The following is an 18,880-nucleotide window of genomic DNA, read 5'->3' on the forward strand; positions in this document are numbered from 1 at the left end:
TTTTAAAATAGCGTTTCCTCTCACAGCGCCATCACGCTTTGAAACACTTCCGCAGCTAACAGGTCGATTGATAATGGCCGTCGTTTCGTTTCAGGTTGTCAGTAAGTGCGTATTTTCATATCGTCGTCATACCTGTGATACCTGTAAGCACTCAGAAACGCCAACTTTCACAACTATTACACCTGTATGTGGTGAGAGTGATTCTGCCCCAGTGAGTAAAACGTGTACCTCTGGTGGGACTCGAACCCACAATCCCCGGTTTAGGAGACCGATGCCTTATCCATTAGGCCACAGAGGCTGACTGGCGTTAAGCTGGCGGGGTGCTCACTCAAATCAACACTTGCCAAGTGTACCCTTCCTGATGCGCTACTCTACGTGTGCAGAGAGTCAGGACGTCGCATGAGCCTTTCCTGTGTGCCTGTACATACTCAGACATATCGAAGTCCAGGCACCTACTTTCTGCTGGCAATTCTTATACCTGCCGTCTTAGGCTATTCCCTTTCTGAACTCCAAGTCCTGCACACAAGAGAGTTAAGTGACAATTCATATGGGTCATACTGTTTACCAACAAGTAATTTTAAAATAGCGTTTCCTCTCACAGCGCCATCACGCTTTGAAACACTTCCGCAGCTAACAGGTCGATTGATAATGGCCGTCGTTTCGTTTCAGGTTGTCAGTAAGTGCGTATTTTCATATCGTCGTCATACCTGTGATACCTGTAAGCACTCAGAAACGCCAACTTTCACAACTATTACACCTGTATGTGGTGAGAGTGATTTTGCCCCAGTGAGTAAAACGTGTACCTCTGGTGGGACTCGAACCCACAATCCCCGGTTTAGGAGACCGATGCCTTATCCATTAGGCCACAGAGGCTGACTGGCGTTAAGCTGGCGGGGTGCTCACTCAAATCAACACTTGCCAAGTGTACCCTTCCTGATGCGCTACTCTACGTGTGCAGAGAGTCAGGACGTCGCATGAGCCTTTCCTGTGTGCCTGTACATACTCAGACATATCGAAGTCCAGGCACCTACTTTCTGCTGGCAATTCTTATACCTGCCGTCTTAGGCTATTCCCTTTCTGAACTCCAAGTCCTGCACACAAGAGAGTTAAGTGACAATTCATATGGGTCATACTGTTTACCAACAAGTAATTTTAAAATAGCGTTTCCTCTCACAGCGCCATCACGCTTTGAAACACTTCCGCAGCTAACAGGTCGATTGATAATGGCCGTCGTTTCGTTTCAGGTTGTCAGTAAGTGCGTATTTTCATATCGTCGTCATACCTGTGATACCTGTAAGCACTCAGAAACGCCAACTTTCACAACTATTACACCTGTATGTGGTGAGAGTGATTCTGCCCCAGTGAGTAAAACGTGTACCTCTGGTGGGACTCGAACCCACAATCCCCGGTTTAGGAGACCGATGCCTTATCCATTAGGCCACAGAGGCTGACTGGCGTTAAGCTGGCGGGGTGCTCACTCAAATCAACACTTGCCAAGTGTACCCTTCCTGATGCGCTACTCTACGTGTGCAGAGAGTCAGGACGTCGCATGAGCCTTTCCTGTGTGCCTGTACATACTCAGACATATCGAAGTCCAGGCACCTACTTTCTGCTGGCAATTCTTATACCTGCCGTCTTAGGCTATTCCCTTTCTGAACTCCAAGTCCTGCACACAAGAGAGTTAAGTGACAATTCATATGGGTCATACTGTTTACCAACAAGTAATTTTAAAATAGCGTTTCCTCTCACAGCGCCATCACGCTTTGAAACACTTCCGCAGCTAACAGGTCGATTGATAATGGCCGTCGTTTCGTTTCAGGTTGTCAGTAAGTGCGTATTTTCATATCGTCGTCATACCTGTGATACCTGTAAGCACTCAGAAACGCCAACTTTCACAACTATTACACCTGTATGTGGTGAGAGTGATTCTGCCCCAGTGAGTAAAACGTGTACCTCTGGTGGGACTCGAACCCACAATCCCCGGTTTAGGAGACCGATGCCTTATCCATTAGGCCACAGAGGCTGACTGGCGTTAAGCTGGCGGGGTGCTCACTCAAATCAACACTTGCCAAGTGTACCCTTCCTGATGCGCTACTCTACGTGTGCAGAGAGTCAGGACGTCGCATGAGCCTTTCCTGTGTGCCTGTACATACTCAGACATATCGAAGTCCAGGCACCTACTTTCTGCTGGCAATTCTTATACCTGCCGTCTTAGGCTATTCCCTTTCTGAACTCCAAGTCCTGCACACAAGAGAGTTAAGTGACAATTCATATGGGTCATACTGTTTACCAACAAGTAATTTTAAAATAGCGTTTCCTCTCACAGCGCCATCACGCTTTGAAACACTTCCGCAGCTAACAGGTCGATTGATAATGGCCGTCGTTTCGTTTCAGGTTGTCAGTAAGTGCGTATTTTCATATCGTCGTCATACCTGTGATACCTGTAAGCACTCAGAAACGCCAACTTTCACAACTATTACACCTGTATGTGGTGAGAGTGATTTTGCCCCAGTGAGTAAAACGTGTACCTCTGGTGGGACTCGAACCCACAATCCCCGGTTTAGGAGACCGATGCCTTATCCATTAGGCCACAGAGGCTGACTGGCGTTAAGCTGGCGGGGTGCTCACTCAAATCAACACTTGCCAAGTGTACCCTTCCTGATGCGCTACTCTACGTGTGCAGAGAGTCAGGACGTCGCATGAGCCTTTCCTGTGTGCCTGTACATACTCAGACATATCGAAGTCCAGGCACCTACTTTCTGCTGGCAATTCTTATACCTGCCGTCTTAGGCTATTCCCTTTCTGAACTCCAAGTCCTGCACACAAGAGAGTTAAGTGACAATTCATATGGGTCATACTGTTTACCAACAAGTAATTTTAAAATAGCGTTTCCTCTCACAGCGCCATCACGCTTTGAAACACTTCCGCAGCTAACAGGTCGATTGATAATGGCCGTCGTTTCGTTTCAGGTTGTCAGTAAGTGCGTATTTTCATATCGTCGTCATACCTGTGATACCTGTAAGCACTCAGAAACGCCAACTTTCACAACTATTACACCTGTATGTGGTGAGAGTGATTCTGCCCCAGTGAGTAAAACGTGTATCTCTGGTGGGACTCGAACCCACAATCCCCGGTTTAGGAGACCGATGCCTTATCCATTAGGCCACAGAGGCTGACTGGCGTTAAGCTGGCGGGGTGCTCACTCAAATCAACACTTGCCAAGTGTACCCTTCCTGATGCGCTACTCTACGTGTGCAGAGAGTCAGGACGTCGCATGAGCCTTTCCTGTGTGCCTGTACATACTCAGACATATCGAAGTCCAGGCACCTACTTTCTGCTGGCAATTCTTATACCTGCCGTCTTAGGCTATTCCCTTTCTGAACTCCAAGTCCTGCACACAAGAGAGTTAAGTGACAATTCATATGGGTCATACTGTTTACCAACAAGTAATTTTAAAATAGCGTTTCCTCTCACAGCGCCATCACGCTTTGAAACACTTCCGCAGCTAACAGGTCGATTGATAATGGCCGTCGTTTCGTTTCAGGTTGTCAGTAAGTGCGTATTTTCATATCGTCGTCATACCTGTGATACCTGTAAGCACTCAGAAACGCCAACTTTCACAACTATTACACCTGTATGTGGTGAGAGTGATTTTGCCCCAGTGAGTAAAACGTGTACCTCTGGTGGGACTCGAACCCACAATCCCCGGTTTAGGAGACCGATGCCTTATCCATTAGGCCACAGAGGCTGACTGGCGTTAAGCTGGCGGGGTGCTCACTCAAATCAACACTTGCCAAGTGTACCCTTCCTGATGCGCTACTCTACGTGTGCAGAGAGTCAGGACGTCGCATGAGCCTTTCCTGTGTGCCTGTACATACTCAGACATATCGAAGTCCAGGCACCTACTTTCTGCTGGCAATTCTTATACCTGCCGTCTTAGGCTATTCCCTTTCTGAACTCCAAGTCCTGCACACAAGAGAGTTAAGTGACAATTCATATGGGTCATACTGTTTACCAACAAGTAATTTTAAAATAGCGTTTCCTCTCACAGCGCCATCACGCTTTGAAACACTTCCGCAGCTAACAGGTCGATTGATAATGGCCGTCGTTTCGTTTCAGGTTGTCAGTAAGTGCGTATTTTCATATCGTCGTCATACCTGTGATACCTGTAAGCACTCAGAAACGCCAACTTTCACAACTATTACACCTGTATGTGGTGAGAGTGATTCTGCCCCAGTGAGTAAAACGTGTACCTCTGGTGGGACTCGAACCCACAATCCCCGGTTTAGGAGACCGATGCCTTATCCATTAGGCCACAGAGGCTGACTGGCGTTAAGCTGGCGGGGTGCTCACTCAAATCAACACTTGCCAAGTGTACCCTTCCTGATGCGCTACTCTACGTGTGCAGAGAGTCAGGACGTCGCATGAGCCTTTCCTGTGTGCCTGTACATACTCAGACATATCGAAGTCCAGGCACCTACTTTCTGCTGGCAATTCTTATACCTGCCGTCTTAGGCTATTCCCTTTCTGAACTCCAAGTCCTGCACACAAGAGAGTTAAGTGACAATTCATATGGGTCATACTGTTTACCAACAAGTAATTTTAAAATAGCGTTTCCTCTCACAGCGCCATCACGCTTTGAAACACTTCCGCAGCTAACAGGTCGATTGATAATGGCCGTCGTTTCGTTTCAGGTTGTCAGTAAGTGCGTATTTTCATATCGTCGTCATACCTGTGATACCTGTAAGCACTCAGAAACGCCAACTTTCACAACTATTACACCTGTATGTGGTGAGAGTGATTCTGCCCCAGTGAGTAAAACGTGTACCTCTGGTGGGACTCGAACCCACAATCCCCGGTTTAGGAGACCGATGCCTTATCCATTAGGCCACAGAGGCTGACTGGCGTTAAGCTGGCGGGGTGCTCACTCAAATCAACACTTGCCAAGTGTACCCTTCCTGATGCGCTACTCTACGTGTGCAGAGAGTCAGGACGTCGCATGAGCCTTTCCTGTGTGCCTGTACATACTCAGACATATCGAAGTCCAGGCACCTACTTTCTGCTGGCAATTCTTATACCTGCCGTCTTAGGCTATTCCCTTTCTGAACTCCAAGTCCTGCACACAAGAGAGTTAAGTGACAATTCATATGGGTCATACTGTTTACCAACAAGTAATTTTAAAATAGCGTTTCCTCTCACAGCGCCATCACGCTTTGAAACACTTCCGCAGCTAACAGGTCGATTGATAATGGCCGTCGTTTCGTTTCAGGTTGTCAGTAAGTGCGTATTTTCATATCGTCGTCATACCTGTGATACCTGTAAGCACTCAGAAACGCCAACTTTCACAACTATTACACCTGTATGTGGTGAGAGTGATTCTGCCCCAGTGAGTAAAACGTGTACCTCTGGTGGGACTCGAACCCACAATCCCCGGTTTAGGAGACCGATGCCTTATCCATTAGGCCACAGAGGCTGACTGGCGTTAAGCTGGCGGGGTGTTCACTCAAATCAACACTTGCCAAGTGTACCCTTCCTGATGCGCTACTCTACGTGTGCAGAGAGTCAGGACGTCGCATGAGCCTTTCCTGTGTGCCTGTACATACTCAGACATATCGAAGTCCAGGCACCTACTTTCTGCTGGCAATTCTTATACCTGCCGTCTTAGGCTATTCCCTTTCTGAACTCCAAGTCCTGCACACAAGAGAGTTAAGTGACAATTCATATGGGTCATACTGTTTACCAACAAGTAATTTTAAAATAGCGTTTCCTCTCACAGCGCCATCACGCTTTGAAACACTTCCGCAGCTAACAGGTCGATTGATAATGGCCGTCGTTTCGTTTCAGGTTGTCAGTAAGTGCGTATTTTCATATCGTCGTCATACCTGTGATACCTGTAAGCACTCAGAAACGCCAACTTTCACAACTATTACACCTGTATGTGGTGAGAGTGATTCTGCCCCAGTGAGTAAAACGTGTACCTCTGGTGGGACTCGAACCCACAATCCCCGGTTTAGGAGACCGATGCCTTATCCATTAGGCCACAGAGGCTGACTGGCGTTAAGCTGGCGGGGTGCTCACTCAAATCAACACTTGCCAAGTGTACCCTTCCTGATGCGCTACTCTACGTGTGCAGAGAGTCAGGACGTCGCATGAGCCTTTCCTGTGTGCCTGTACATACTCAGACATATCGAAGTCCAGGCACCTACTTTCTGCTGGCAATTCTTATACCTGCCGTCTTAGGCTATTCCCTTTCTGAACTCCAAGTCCTGCACACAAGAGAGTTAAGTGACAATTCATATGGGTCATACTGTTTACCAACAAGTAATTTTAAAATAGCGTTTCCTCTCACAGCGCCATCACGCTTTGAAACACTTCCGCAGCTAACAGGTCGATTGATAATGGCCGTCGTTTCGTTTCAGGTTGTCAGTAAGTGCGTATTTTCATATCGTCGTCATACCTGTGATACCTGTAAGCACTCAGAAACGCCAACTTTCACAACTATTACACCTGTATGTGGTGAGAGTGATTTTGCCCCAGTGAGTAAAACGTGTACCTCTGGTGGGACTCGAACCCACAATCCCCGGTTTAGGAGACCGATGCCTTATCCATTAGGCCACAGAGGCTGACTGGCGTTAAGCTGGCGGGGTGCTCACTCAAATCAACACTTGCCAAGTGTACCCTTCCTGATGCGCTACTCTACGTGTGCAGAGAGTCAGGACGTCGCATGAGCCTTTCCTGTGTGCCTGTACATACTCAGACATATCGAAGTCCAGGCACCTACTTTCTGCTGGCAATTCTTATACCTGCCGTCTTAGGCTATTCCCTTTCTGAACTCCAAGTCCTGCACACAAGAGAGTTAAGTGACAATTCATATGGGTCATACTGTTTACCAACAAGTAATTTTAAAATAGCGTTTCCTCTCACAGCGCCATCACGCTTTGAAACACTTCCGCAGCTAACAGGTCGATTGATAATGGCCGTCGTTTCGTTTCAGGTTGTCAGTAAGTGCGTATTTTCATATCGTCGTCATACCTGTGATACCTGTAAGCACTCAGAAACGCCAACTTTCACAACTATTACACCTGTATGTGGTGAGAGTGATTCTGCCCCAGTGAGTAAAACGTGTACCTCTGGTGGGACTCGAACCCACAATCCCCGGTTTAGGAGACCGATGCCTTATCCATTAGGCCACAGAGGCTGACTGGCGTTAAGCTGGCGGGGTGCTCACTCAAATCAACACTTGCCAAGTGTACCCTTCCTGATGCGCTACTCTACGTGTGCAGAGAGTCAGGACGTCGCATGAGCCTTTCCTGTGTGCCTGTACATACTCAGACATATCGAAGTCCAGGCACCTACTTTCTGCTGGCAATTCTTATACCTGCCGTCTTAGGCTATTCCCTTTCTGAACTCCAAGTCCTGCACACAAGAGAGTTAAGTGACAATTCATATGGGTCATACTGTTTACCAACAAGTAATTTTAAAATAGCGTTTCCTCTCACAGCGCCATCACGCTTTGAAACACTTCCGCAGCTAACAGGTCGATTGATAATGGCCGTCGTTTCGTTTCAGGTTGTCAGTAAGTGCGTATTTTCATATCGTCGTCATACCTGTGATACCTGTAAGCACTCAGAAACGCCAACTTTCACAACTATTACACCTGTATGTGGTGAGAGTGATTCTGCCCCAGTGAGTAAAACGTGTACCTCTGGTGGGACTCGAACCCACAATCCCCGGTTTAGGAGACCGATGCCTTATCCATTAGGCCACAGAGGCTGACTGGCGTTAAGCTGGCGGGGTGCTCACTCAAATCAACACTTGCCAAGTGTACCCTTCCTGATGCGCTACTCTACGTGTGCAGAGAGTCAGGACGTCGCATGAGCCTTTCCTGTGTGCCTGTACATACTCAGACATATCGAAGTCCAGGCACCTACTTTCTGCTGGCAATTCTTATACCTGCCGTCTTAGGCTATTCCCTTTCTGAACTCCAAGTCCTGCACACAAGAGAGTTAAGTGACAATTCATATGGGTCATACTGTTTACCAACAAGTAATTTTAAAATAGCGTTTCCTCTCACAGCGCCATCACGCTTTGAAACACTTCCGCAGCTAACAGGTCGATTGATAATGGCCGTCGTTTCGTTTCAGGTTGTCAGTAAGTGCGTATTTTCATATCGTCGTCATACCTGTGATACCTGTAAGCACTCAGAAACGCCAACTTTCACAACTATTACACCTGTATGTGGTGAGAGTGATTCTGCCCCAGTGAGTAAAACGTGTACCTCTGGTGGGACTCGAACCCACAATCCCCGGTTTAGGAGACCGATGCCTTATCCATTAGGCCACAGAGGCTGACTGGCGTTAAGCTGGCGGGGTGCTCACTCAAATCAACACTTGCCAAGTGTACCCTTCCTGATGCGCTACTCTACGTGTGCAGAGAGTCAGGACGTCGCATGAGCCTTTCCTGTGTGCCTGTACATACTCAGACATATCGAAGTCCAGGCACCTACTTTCTGCTGGCAATTCTTATACCTGCCGTCTTAGGCTATTCCCTTTCTGAACTCCAAGTCCTGCACACAAGAGAGTTAAGTGACAATTCATATGGGTCATACTGTTTACCAACAAGTAATTTTAAAATAGCGTTTCCTCTCACAGCGCCATCACGCTTTGAAACACTTCCGCAGCTAACAGGTCGATTGATAATGGCCGTCGTTTCGTTTCAGGTTGTCAGTAAGTGCGTATTTTCATATCGTCGTCATACCTGTGATACCTGTAAGCACTCAGAAACGCCAACTTTCACAACTATTACACCTGTATGTGGTGAGAGTGATTCTGCCCCAGTGAGTAAAACGTGTACCTCTGGTGGGACTCGAACCCACAATCCCCGGTTTAGGAGACCGATGCCTTATCCATTAGGCCACAGAGGCTGACTGGCGTTAAGCTGGCGGGGTGCTCACTCAAATCAACACTTGCCAAGTGTACCCTTCCTGATGCGCTACTCTACGTGTGCAGAGAGTCAGGACGTCGCATGAGCCTTTCCTGTGTGCCTGTACATACTCAGACATATCGAAGTCCAGGCACCTACTTTCTGCTGGCAATTCTTATACCTGCCGTCTTAGGCTATTCCCTTTCTGAACTCCAAGTCCTGCACACAAGAGAGTTAAGTGACAATTCATATGGGTCATACTGTTTACCAACAAGTAATTTTAAAATAGCGTTTCCTCTCACAGCGCCATCACGCTTTGAAACACTTCCGCAGCTAACAGGTCGATTGATAATGGCCGTCGTTTCGTTTCAGGTTGTCAGTAAGTGCGTATTTTCATATCGTCGTCATACCTGTGATACCTGTAAGCACTCAGAAACGCCAACTTTCACAACTATTACACCTGTATGTGGTGAGAGTGATTCTGCCCCAGTGAGTAAAACGTGTACCTCTGGTGGGACTCGAACCCACAATCCCCGGTTTAGGAGACCGATGCCTTATCCATTAGGCCACAGAGGCTGACTGGCGTTAAGCTGGCGGGGTGCTCACTCAAATCAACACTTGCCAAGTGTACCCTTCCTGATGCGCTACTCTACGTGTGCAGAGAGTCAGGACGTCGCATGAGCCTTTCCTGTGTGCCTGTACATACTCAGACATATCGAAGTCCAGGCACCTACTTTCTGCTGGCAATTCTTATACCTGCCGTCTTAGGCTATTCCCTTTCTGAACTCCAAGTCCTGCACACAAGAGAGTTAAGTGACAATTCATATGGGTCATACTGTTTACCAACAAGTAATTTTAAAATAGCGTTTCCTCTCACAGCGCCATCACGCTTTGAAACACTTCCGCAGCTAACAGGTCGATTGATAATGGCCGTCGTTTCGTTTCAGGTTGTCAGTAAGTGCGTATTTTCATATCGTCGTCATACCTGTGATACCTGTAAGCACTCAGAAACGCCAACTTTCACAACTATTACACCTGTATGTGGTGAGAGTGATTCTGCCCCAGTGAGTAAAACGTGTACCTCTGGTGGGACTCGAACCCACAATCCCCGGTTTAGGAGACCGATGCCTTATCCATTAGGCCACAGAGGCTGACTGGCGTTAAGCTGGCGGGGTGCTCACTCAAATCAACACTTGCCAAGTGTACCCTTCCTGATGCGCTACTCTACGTGTGCAGAGAGTCAGGACGTCGCATGAGCCTTTCCTGTGTGCCTGTACATACTCAGACATATCGAAGTCCAGGCACCTACTTTCTGCTGGCAATTCTTATACCTGCCGTCTTAGGCTATTCCCTTTCTGAACTCCAAGTCCTGCACACAAGAGAGTTAAGTGACAATTCATATGGGTCATACTGTTTACCAACAAGTAATTTTAAAATAGCGTTTCCTCTCACAGCGCCATCACGCTTTGAAACACTTCCGCAGCTAACAGGTCGATTGATAATGGCCGTCGTTTCGTTTCAGGTTGTCAGTAAGTGCGTATTTTCATATCGTCGTCATACCTGTGATACCTGTAAGCACTCAGAAACGCCAACTTTCACAACTATTACACCTGTATGTGGTGAGAGTGATTCTGCCCCAGTGAGTAAAACGTGTACCTCTGGTGGGACTCGAACCCACAATCCCCGGTTTAGGAGACCGATGCCTTATCCATTAGGCCACAGAGGCTGACTGGCGTTAAGCTGGCGGGGTGCTCACTCAAATCAACACTTGCCAAGTGTACCCTTCCTGATGCGCTACTCTACGTGTGCAGAGAGTCAGGACGTCGCATGAGCCTTTCCTGTGTGCCTGTACATACTCAGACATATCGAAGTCCAGGCACCTACTTTCTGCTGGCAATTCTTATACCTGCCGTCTTAGGCTATTCCCTTTCTGAACTCCAAGTCCTGCACACAAGAGAGTTAAGTGACAATTCATATGGGTCATACTGTTTACCAACAAGTAATTTTAAAATAGCGTTTCCTCTCACAGCGCCATCACGCTTTGAAACACTTCCGCAGCTAACAGGTCGATTGATAATGGCCGTCGTTTCGTTTCAGGTTGTCAGTAAGTGCGTATTTTCATATCGTCGTCATACCTGTGATACCTGTAAGCACTCAGAAACGCCAACTTTCACAACTATTACACCTGTATGTGGTGAGAGTGATTCTGCCCCAGTGAGTAAAACGTGTACCTCTGGTGGGACTCGAACCCACAATCCCCGGTTTAGGAGACCGATGCCTTATCCATTAGGCCACAGAGGCTGACTGGCGTTAAGCTGGCGGGGTGCTCACTCAAATCAACACTTGCCAAGTGTACCCTTCCTGATGCGCTACTCTACGTGTGCAGAGAGTCAGGACGTCGCATGAGCCTTTCCTGTGTGCCTGTACATACTCAGACATATCGAAGTCCAGGCACCTACTTTCTGCTGGCAATTCTTATACCTGCCGTCTTAGGCTATTCCCTTTCTGAACTCCAAGTCCTGCACACAAGAGAGTTAAGTGACAATTCATATGGGTCATACTGTTTACCAACAAGTAATTTTAAAATAGCGTTTCCTCTCACAGCGCCATCACGCTTTGAAACACTTCCGCAGCTAACAGGTCGATTGATAATGGCCGTCGTTTCGTTTCAGGTTGTCAGTAAGTGCGTATTTTCATATCGTCGTCATACCTGTGATACCTGTAAGCACTCAGAAACGCCAACTTTCACAACTATTACACCTGTATGTGGTGAGAGTGATTCTGCCCCAGTGAGTAAAACGTGTACCTCTGGTGGGACTCGAACCCACAATCCCCGGTTTAGGAGACCGATGCCTTATCCATTAGGCCACAGAGGCTGACTGGCGTTAAGCTGGCGGGGTGCTCACTCAAATCAACACTTGCCAAGTGTACCCTTCCTGATGCGCTACTCTACGTGTGCAGAGAGTCAGGACGTCGCATGAGCCTTTCCTGTGTGCCTGTACATACTCAGACATATCGAAGTCCAGGCACCTACTTTCTGCTGGCAATTCTTATACCTGCCGTCTTAGGCTATTCCCTTTCTGAACTCCAAGTCCTGCACACAAGAGAGTTAAGTGACAATTCATATGGGTCATACTGTTTACCAACAAGTAATTTTAAAATAGCGTTTCCTCTCACAGCGCCATCACGCTTTGAAACACTTCCGCAGCTAACAGGTCGATTGATAATGGCCGTCGTTTCGTTTCAGGTTGTCAGTAAGTGCGTATTTTCATATCGTCGTCATACCTGTGATACCTGTAAGCACTCAGAAACGCCAACTTTCACAACTATTACACCTGTATGTGGTGAGAGTGATTCTGCCCCAGTGAGTAAAACGTGTACCTCTGGTGGGACTCGAACCCACAATCCCCGGTTTAGGAGACCGATGCCTTATCCATTAGGCCACAGAGGCTGACTGGCGTTAAGCTGGCGGGGTGCTCACTCAAATCAACACTTGCCAAGTGTACCCTTCCTGATGCGCTACTCTACGTGTGCAGAGAGTCAGGACGTCGCATGAGCCTTTCCTGTGTGCCTGTACATACTCAGACATATCGAAGTCCAGGCACCTACTTTCTGCTGGCAATTCTTATACCTGCCGTCTTAGGCTATTCCCTTTCTGAACTCCAAGTCCTGCACACAAGAGAGTTAAGTGACAATTCATATGGGTCATACTGTTTACCAACAAGTAATTTTAAAATAGCGTTTCCTCTCACAGCGCCATCACGCTTTGAAACACTTCCGCAGCTAACAGGTCGATTGATAATGGCCGTCGTTTCGTTTCAGGTTGTCAGTAAGTGCGTATTTTCATATCGTCGTCATACCTGTGATACCTGTAAGCACTCAGAAACGCCAACTTTCACAACTATTACACCTGTATGTGGTGAGAGTGATTCTGCCCCAGTGAGTAAAACGTGTACCTCTGGTGGGACTCGAACCCACAATCCCCGGTTTAGGAGACCGATGCCTTATCCATTAGGCCACAGAGGCTGACTGGCGTTAAGCTGGCGGGGTGCTCACTCAAATCAACACTTGCCAAGTGTACCCTTCCTGATGCGCTACTCTACGTGTGCAGAGAGTCAGGACGTCGCATGAGCCTTTCCTGTGTGCCTGTACATACTCAGACATATCGAAGTCCAGGCACCTACTTTCTGCTGGCAATTCTTATACCTGCCGTCTTAGGCTATTCCCTTTCTGAACTCCAAGTCCTGCACACAAGAGAGTTAAGTGACAATTCATATGGGTCATACTGTTTACCAACAAGTAATTTTAAAATAGCGTTTCCTCTCACAGCGCCATCACGCTTTGAAACACTTCCGCAGCTAACAGGTCGATTGATAATGGCCGTCGTTTCGTTTCAGGTTGTCAGTAAGTGCGTATTTTCATATCGTCGTCATACCTGTGATACCTGTAAGCACTCAGAAACGCCAACTTTCACAACTATTACACCTGTATGTGGTGAGAGTGATTCTGCCCCAGTGAGTAAAACGTGTACCTCTCGTGGGACTCGAACCCACAATCCCCGGTTTAGGAGACCGATGCCTTATCCATTAGGCCACAGAGGCTGACTGGCGTTAAGCTGGCGGGGTGCTCACTCAAATCAACACTTGCCAAGTGTACCCTTCCTGATGCGCTACTCTACGTGTGCAGAGAGTCAGGACGTCGCATGAGCCTTTCCTGTGTGCCTGTACATACTCAGACATATCGAAGTCCAGGCACCTACTTTCTGCTGGCAATTCTTATACCTGCCGTCTTAGGCTATTCCCTTTCTGAACTCCAAGTCCTGCACACAAGAGAGTTAAGTGACAATTCATATGGGTCATACTGTTTACCAACAAGTAATTTTAAAATAGCGTTTCCTCTCACAGCGCCATCACGCTTTGAAACACTTCCGCAGCTAACAGGTCGATTGATAATGGCCGTCGTTTCGTTTCAGGTTGTCAGTAAGTGCGTATTTTCATATCGTCGTCATACCTGTGATACCTGTAAGCACTCAGAAACGCCAACTTTCACAACTATTACACCTGTATGTGGTGAGAGTGATTCTGCCCCAGTGAGTAAAACGTGTACCTCTGGTGGGACTCGAACCCACAATCCCCGGTTTAGGAGACCGATGCCTTATCCATTAGGCCACAGAGGCTGACTGGCGTTAAGCTGGCGGGGTGCTCACTCAAATCAACACTTGCCAAGTGTACCCTTCCTGATGCGCTACTCTACGTGTGCAGAGAGTCAGGACGTCGCATGAGCCTTTCCTGTGTGCCTGTACATACTCAGACATATCGAAGTCCAGGCACCTACTTTCTGCTGGCAATTCTTATACCTGCCGTCTTAGGCTATTCCCTTTCTGAACTCCAAGTCCTGCACACAAGAGAGTTAAGTGACAATTCATATGGGTCATACTGTTTACCAACAAGTAATTTTAAAATAGCGTTTCCTCTCACAGCGCCATCACGCTTTGAAACACTTCCGCAGCTAACAGGTCGATTGATAATGGCCGTCGTTTCGTTTCAGGTTGTCAGTAAGTGCGTATTTTCATATCGTCGTCATACCTGTGATACCTGTAAGCACTCAGAAACGCCAACTTTCACAACTATTACACCTGTATGTGGTGAGAGTGATTCTGCCCCAGTGAGTAAAACGTGTACCTCTGGTGGGACTCGAACCCACAATCCCCGGTTTAGGAGACCGATGCCTTATCCATTAGGCCACAGAGGCTGACTGGCGTTAAGCTGGCGGGGTGCTCACTCAAATCAACACTTGCCAAGTGTACCCTTCCTGATGCGCTACTCTACGTGTGCAGAGAGTCAGGACGTCGCATGAGCCTTTCCTGTGTGCCTGTACATACTCAGACATATCGAAGTCCAGGCACCTACTTTCTGCTGGCAATTCTTATACCTGCCGTCTTAGGCTATTCCCTTTCTGAACTCCAAGTCCTGCACACAAGAGAGTTAAGTGACAATTCATATGGGTCATACTGTTTACCAACAAGTAATTTTAAAATAGCGTTTCCTCTCACAGCGCCATCACGCTTTGAAACACTTCCGCAGCTAACAGGTCGATTGATAATGGCCGTCGTTTCGTTTCAGGTTGTCAGTAAGTGCGTATTTTCATATCGTCGTCATACCTGTGATACCTGTAAGCACTCAGAAACGCCAACTTTCACAACTATTACACCTGTATGTGGTGAGAGTGATTCTGCCCCAGTGAGTAAAACGTGTACCTCTGGTGGGACTCGAACCCACAATCCCCGGTTTAGGAGACCGATGCCTTATCCATTAGGCCACAGAGGCTGACTGGCGTTAAGCTGGCGGGGTGCTCACTCAAATCAACACTTGCCAAGTGTACCCTTCCTGATGCGCTACTCTACGTGTGCAGAGAGTCAGGACGTCGCATGAGCCTTTCCTGTGTGCCTGTACATACTCAGACATATCGAAGTCCAGGCACCTACTTTCTGCTGGCAATTCTTATACCTGCCGTCTTAGGCTATTCCCTTTCTGAACTCCAAGTCCTGCACACAAGAGAGTTAAGTGACAATTCATATGGGTCATACTGTTTACCAACAAGTAATTTTAAAATAGCGTTTCCTCTCACAGCGCCATCACGCTTTGAAACACTTCCGCAGCTAACAGGTCGATTGATAATGGCCGTCGTTTCGTTTCAGGTTGTCAGTAAGTGCGTATTTTCATATCGTCGTCATACCTGTGATACCTGTAAGCACTCAGAAACGCCAACTTTCACAACTATTACACCTGTATGTGGTGAGAGTGATTCTGCCCCAGTGAGTAAAACGTGTACCTCTGGTGGGACTCGAACCCACAATCCCCGGTTTAGGAGACCGATGCCTTATCCATTAGGCCACAGAGGCTGACTGGCGTTAAGCTGGCGGGGTGCTCACTCAAATCAACACTTGCCAAGTGTACCCTTCCTGATGCGCTACTCTACGTGTGCAGAGAGTCAGGACGTCGCATGAGCCTTTCCTGTGTGCCTGTACATACTCAGACATATCGAAGTCCAGGCACCTACTTTCTGCTGGCAATTCTTATACCTGCCGTCTTAGGCTATTCCCTTTCTGAACTCCAAGTCCTGCACACAAGAGAGTTAAGTGACAATTCATATGGGTCATACTGTTTACCAACAAGTAATTTTAAAATAGCGTTTCCTCTCACAGCGCCATCACGCTTTGAAACACTTCCGCAGCTAACAGGTCGATTGATAATGGCCGTCGTTTCGTTTCAGGTTGTCAGTAAGTGCGTATTTTCATATCGTCGTCATACCTGTGATACCTGTAAGCACTCAGAAACGCCAACTTTCACAACTATTACACCTGTATGTGGTGAGAGTGATTCTGCCCCAGTGAGTAAAACGTGTACCTCTGGTGGGACTCGAACCCACAATCCCCGGTTTAGGAGACCGATGCCTTATCCATTAGGCCACAGAGGCTGACTGGCGTTAAGCTGGCGGGGTGCTCACTCAAATCAACACTTGCCAAGTGTACCCTTCCTGATGCGCTACTCTACGTGTGCAGAGAGTCAGGACGTCGCATGAGCCTTTCCTGTGTGCCTGTACATACTCAGACATATCGAAGTCCAGGCACCTACTTTCTGCTGGCAATTCTTATACCTGCCGTCTTAGGCTATTCCCTTTCTGAACTCCAAGTCCTGCACACAAGAGAGTTAAGTGACAATTCATATGGGTCATACTGTTTACCAACAAGTAATTTTAAAATAGCGTTTCCTCTCACAGCGCCATCACGCTTTGAAACACTTCCGCAGCTAACAGGTCGATTGATAATGGCCGTCGTTTCGTTTCAGGTTGTCAGTAAGTGCGTATTTTCATATCGTCGTCATACCTGTGATACCTGTAAGCACTCAGAAACGCCAACTTTCACAACTATTACACCTGTATGTGGTGAGAGTGATTCTGCCCCAGTGAGTAAAACGTGTACCTCTGGTGGGACTCGAACCCACAATCCCCGGTTTAGGAGACCGATGCCTTATCCATTAGGCCACAGAGGCTGACTGGCGTTAAGCTGGCGGGGTGCTCACTCAAATCAACACTTGCCAAGTGTACCCTTCCTGATGCGCTACTCTACGTGTGCAGAGAGTCAGGACGTCGCATGAGCCTTTCCTGTGTGCCTGTACATACTCAGACATATCGAAGTCCAGGCACCTACTTTCTGCTGGCAATTCTTATACCTGCCGTCTTAGGCTATTCCCTTTCTGAACTCCAAGTCCTGCACACAAGAGAGTTAAGTGACAATTCATATGGGTCATACTGTTTACCAACAAGTAATTTTAAAATAGCGTTTCCTCTCACAGCGCCATCACGCTTTGAAACACTTCCGCAGCTAACAGGTCGATTGATAATGGCCGTCGTTTCGTTTCAGGTTGTCAGTAAGTGCGTATTTTCATATCGTCGTCATACCTGTGATACCTGTAAGCACTCAGAAACGCCAACTTTCACAACTATTACACCTGTATGTGGTGAGAGTGATTCTGCCCCAGTGAGTAAAACGTGTACCTCTCGTGGGACTCGAACCCACAATCCCCGGTTTAGGAGACCGATGCCTTATCCATTAGGCCACAGAGGCTGACTGGCGTTAAGCTGGCGGGGTGCTCACTCAAATCAACACTTGCCAAGTGTACCCTTCCTGATGCGCTACTCTACGTGTGCAGAGAGTCAGGACGTCGCATGAGCCTTTCCTGTGTGCCTGTACATACTCAGACATATCGAAGTCCAGGCACCTACTTTCTGCTGGCAATTCTTATACCTGCCGTCTTAGGCTATTCCCTTTCTGAACTCCAAGTCCTGCACACAAGAGAGTTAAGTGACAATTCATATGGGTCATACTGTTTACCAACAAGTAATTTTAAAATAGCGTTTCCTCTCACAGCGCCATCACGCTTTGAAACACTTCCGCAGCTAACAGGTCGATTGATAATGGCCGTCGTTTCGTTTCAGGTTGTCAGTAAGTGCGTATTTTCATATCGTCGTCATACCTGTGATACCTGTAAGCACTCAGAAACGCCAACTTTCACAACTATTACACCTGTATGTGGTGAGAGTGATTCTGCCCCAGTGAGTAAAACGTGTACCTCTGGTGGGACTCGAACCCACAATCCCCGGTTTAGGAGACCGATGCCTTATCCATTAGGCCACAGAGGCTGACTGGCGTTAAGCTGGCGGGGTGCTCACTCAAATCAACACTTGCCAAGTGTACCCTTCCTGATGCGCTACTCTACGTGTGCAGAGAGTCAGGACGTCGCATGAGCCTTTCCTGTGTGCCTGTACATACTCAGACATATCGAAGTCCAGGCACCTACTTTCTGCTGGCAATTCTTATACCTGCCGTCTTAGGCTATTCCCTTTCTGAACTCCAAGTCCTGCACACAAGAGAGTTAAGTGACAATTCATATGGGTCATACTGTTTACCAACAAGTAATTTTAAAATAGCGTTTCCTCTCACAGCGCCATCACGCTTTGAAACACTTCCGCAGCTAACAGGTCGATTGATAATGGCCGTCGTTTCGTTTCAGGTTGTCAGTAAGTGCGTATTTTCATATCGTCGTCATACCTGTGATACCTGTAAGCACTCAGAAACGCCAACTTTCACAACTATTACACCTGTATGTGGTGAGAGTGATTCTGCCCCAGTGAGTAAAACGTGTACCTCTGGTGGGACTCGAACCCACAATCCCCGGTTTAGGAGACCGATGCCTTATCCATTAGGCCACAGAGGCTGACTGGCGTTAAGCTGGCGGGGTGCTCACTCAAATCAACACTTGCCAAGTGTACCCTTCCTGATGCGCTACTCTACGTGTGCAGAGAGTCAGGACGTCGCATGAGCCTTTCCTGTGTGCCTGTACATACTCAGACATATCGAAGTCCAGGCACCTACTTTCTGCTGGCAATTCTTATACCT

General features: G+C 47.6%; 33 non-coding genes across 33 annotated transcripts; all 33 read right to left on the bottom strand.

Annotated features, from left to right (window-relative positions):
• Positions 1–225: 225 nt before the first annotated feature.
• On the bottom strand, positions 226–298 carry Trnar-ccu (transfer RNA arginine (anticodon CCU)). Its single transcript has one exon. It is a non-coding gene; the product is annotated as a tRNA-Arg (tRNA).
• A 502-nt stretch (positions 299–800) lies between these two features.
• Positions 801–873, bottom strand: Trnar-ccu (transfer RNA arginine (anticodon CCU)). Its single transcript has one exon. It is a non-coding gene; the product is annotated as a tRNA-Arg (tRNA).
• Positions 874–1,375: 502 nt separating this feature from the next.
• Trnar-ccu (transfer RNA arginine (anticodon CCU)) lies at positions 1,376–1,448 on the bottom strand. The gene has a single exon. It is a non-coding gene; the product is annotated as a tRNA-Arg (tRNA).
• Positions 1,449–1,950: 502 nt separating this feature from the next.
• Positions 1,951–2,023, bottom strand: Trnar-ccu (transfer RNA arginine (anticodon CCU)). The gene has a single exon. It is a non-coding gene; the product is annotated as a tRNA-Arg (tRNA).
• A 502-nt stretch (positions 2,024–2,525) lies between these two features.
• On the bottom strand, positions 2,526–2,598 carry Trnar-ccu (transfer RNA arginine (anticodon CCU)). Its single transcript has one exon. It is a non-coding gene; the product is annotated as a tRNA-Arg (tRNA).
• A 502-nt stretch (positions 2,599–3,100) lies between these two features.
• Trnar-ccu (transfer RNA arginine (anticodon CCU)) lies at positions 3,101–3,173 on the bottom strand. Its single transcript has one exon. It is a non-coding gene; the product is annotated as a tRNA-Arg (tRNA).
• A 502-nt stretch (positions 3,174–3,675) lies between these two features.
• Trnar-ccu (transfer RNA arginine (anticodon CCU)) lies at positions 3,676–3,748 on the bottom strand. The gene has a single exon. It is a non-coding gene; the product is annotated as a tRNA-Arg (tRNA).
• A 502-nt stretch (positions 3,749–4,250) lies between these two features.
• Positions 4,251–4,323, bottom strand: Trnar-ccu (transfer RNA arginine (anticodon CCU)). The gene has a single exon. It is a non-coding gene; the product is annotated as a tRNA-Arg (tRNA).
• A 502-nt stretch (positions 4,324–4,825) lies between these two features.
• Positions 4,826–4,898, bottom strand: Trnar-ccu (transfer RNA arginine (anticodon CCU)). Its single transcript has one exon. It is a non-coding gene; the product is annotated as a tRNA-Arg (tRNA).
• Positions 4,899–5,400: 502 nt separating this feature from the next.
• Positions 5,401–5,473, bottom strand: Trnar-ccu (transfer RNA arginine (anticodon CCU)). The gene has a single exon. It is a non-coding gene; the product is annotated as a tRNA-Arg (tRNA).
• Positions 5,474–5,975: 502 nt separating this feature from the next.
• Positions 5,976–6,048, bottom strand: Trnar-ccu (transfer RNA arginine (anticodon CCU)). The gene has a single exon. It is a non-coding gene; the product is annotated as a tRNA-Arg (tRNA).
• Positions 6,049–6,550: 502 nt separating this feature from the next.
• Positions 6,551–6,623, bottom strand: Trnar-ccu (transfer RNA arginine (anticodon CCU)). Its single transcript has one exon. It is a non-coding gene; the product is annotated as a tRNA-Arg (tRNA).
• A 502-nt stretch (positions 6,624–7,125) lies between these two features.
• Trnar-ccu (transfer RNA arginine (anticodon CCU)) lies at positions 7,126–7,198 on the bottom strand. Its single transcript has one exon. It is a non-coding gene; the product is annotated as a tRNA-Arg (tRNA).
• Positions 7,199–7,700: 502 nt separating this feature from the next.
• Trnar-ccu (transfer RNA arginine (anticodon CCU)) lies at positions 7,701–7,773 on the bottom strand. Its single transcript has one exon. It is a non-coding gene; the product is annotated as a tRNA-Arg (tRNA).
• Positions 7,774–8,275: 502 nt separating this feature from the next.
• Trnar-ccu (transfer RNA arginine (anticodon CCU)) lies at positions 8,276–8,348 on the bottom strand. The gene has a single exon. It is a non-coding gene; the product is annotated as a tRNA-Arg (tRNA).
• A 502-nt stretch (positions 8,349–8,850) lies between these two features.
• Trnar-ccu (transfer RNA arginine (anticodon CCU)) lies at positions 8,851–8,923 on the bottom strand. The gene has a single exon. It is a non-coding gene; the product is annotated as a tRNA-Arg (tRNA).
• Positions 8,924–9,425: 502 nt separating this feature from the next.
• Positions 9,426–9,498, bottom strand: Trnar-ccu (transfer RNA arginine (anticodon CCU)). Its single transcript has one exon. It is a non-coding gene; the product is annotated as a tRNA-Arg (tRNA).
• Positions 9,499–10,000: 502 nt separating this feature from the next.
• Trnar-ccu (transfer RNA arginine (anticodon CCU)) lies at positions 10,001–10,073 on the bottom strand. Its single transcript has one exon. It is a non-coding gene; the product is annotated as a tRNA-Arg (tRNA).
• A 502-nt stretch (positions 10,074–10,575) lies between these two features.
• Trnar-ccu (transfer RNA arginine (anticodon CCU)) lies at positions 10,576–10,648 on the bottom strand. The gene has a single exon. It is a non-coding gene; the product is annotated as a tRNA-Arg (tRNA).
• Positions 10,649–11,150: 502 nt separating this feature from the next.
• Trnar-ccu (transfer RNA arginine (anticodon CCU)) lies at positions 11,151–11,223 on the bottom strand. Its single transcript has one exon. It is a non-coding gene; the product is annotated as a tRNA-Arg (tRNA).
• A 502-nt stretch (positions 11,224–11,725) lies between these two features.
• Positions 11,726–11,798, bottom strand: Trnar-ccu (transfer RNA arginine (anticodon CCU)). Its single transcript has one exon. It is a non-coding gene; the product is annotated as a tRNA-Arg (tRNA).
• A 502-nt stretch (positions 11,799–12,300) lies between these two features.
• Trnar-ccu (transfer RNA arginine (anticodon CCU)) lies at positions 12,301–12,373 on the bottom strand. Its single transcript has one exon. It is a non-coding gene; the product is annotated as a tRNA-Arg (tRNA).
• A 502-nt stretch (positions 12,374–12,875) lies between these two features.
• Trnar-ccu (transfer RNA arginine (anticodon CCU)) lies at positions 12,876–12,948 on the bottom strand. The gene has a single exon. It is a non-coding gene; the product is annotated as a tRNA-Arg (tRNA).
• A 502-nt stretch (positions 12,949–13,450) lies between these two features.
• Positions 13,451–13,523, bottom strand: Trnar-ccu (transfer RNA arginine (anticodon CCU)). Its single transcript has one exon. It is a non-coding gene; the product is annotated as a tRNA-Arg (tRNA).
• A 502-nt stretch (positions 13,524–14,025) lies between these two features.
• Trnar-ccu (transfer RNA arginine (anticodon CCU)) lies at positions 14,026–14,098 on the bottom strand. Its single transcript has one exon. It is a non-coding gene; the product is annotated as a tRNA-Arg (tRNA).
• A 502-nt stretch (positions 14,099–14,600) lies between these two features.
• Trnar-ccu (transfer RNA arginine (anticodon CCU)) lies at positions 14,601–14,673 on the bottom strand. The gene has a single exon. It is a non-coding gene; the product is annotated as a tRNA-Arg (tRNA).
• Positions 14,674–15,175: 502 nt separating this feature from the next.
• Trnar-ccu (transfer RNA arginine (anticodon CCU)) lies at positions 15,176–15,248 on the bottom strand. The gene has a single exon. It is a non-coding gene; the product is annotated as a tRNA-Arg (tRNA).
• Positions 15,249–15,750: 502 nt separating this feature from the next.
• Trnar-ccu (transfer RNA arginine (anticodon CCU)) lies at positions 15,751–15,823 on the bottom strand. The gene has a single exon. It is a non-coding gene; the product is annotated as a tRNA-Arg (tRNA).
• A 502-nt stretch (positions 15,824–16,325) lies between these two features.
• Positions 16,326–16,398, bottom strand: Trnar-ccu (transfer RNA arginine (anticodon CCU)). The gene has a single exon. It is a non-coding gene; the product is annotated as a tRNA-Arg (tRNA).
• A 502-nt stretch (positions 16,399–16,900) lies between these two features.
• Positions 16,901–16,973, bottom strand: Trnar-ccu (transfer RNA arginine (anticodon CCU)). The gene has a single exon. It is a non-coding gene; the product is annotated as a tRNA-Arg (tRNA).
• Positions 16,974–17,475: 502 nt separating this feature from the next.
• Positions 17,476–17,548, bottom strand: Trnar-ccu (transfer RNA arginine (anticodon CCU)). Its single transcript has one exon. It is a non-coding gene; the product is annotated as a tRNA-Arg (tRNA).
• Positions 17,549–18,050: 502 nt separating this feature from the next.
• Trnar-ccu (transfer RNA arginine (anticodon CCU)) lies at positions 18,051–18,123 on the bottom strand. The gene has a single exon. It is a non-coding gene; the product is annotated as a tRNA-Arg (tRNA).
• Positions 18,124–18,625: 502 nt separating this feature from the next.
• Positions 18,626–18,698, bottom strand: Trnar-ccu (transfer RNA arginine (anticodon CCU)). The gene has a single exon. It is a non-coding gene; the product is annotated as a tRNA-Arg (tRNA).
• Positions 18,699–18,880: the final 182 nt, after the last annotated feature.

The sequence above is a fragment of the Schistocerca cancellata genome, chromosome 1 (genome assembly GCF_023864275.1).
Source record: "Schistocerca cancellata isolate TAMUIC-IGC-003103 chromosome 1, iqSchCanc2.1, whole genome shotgun sequence".
Classification (NCBI taxonomy): domain Eukaryota; kingdom Metazoa; phylum Arthropoda; class Insecta; order Orthoptera; family Acrididae; genus Schistocerca; species Schistocerca cancellata.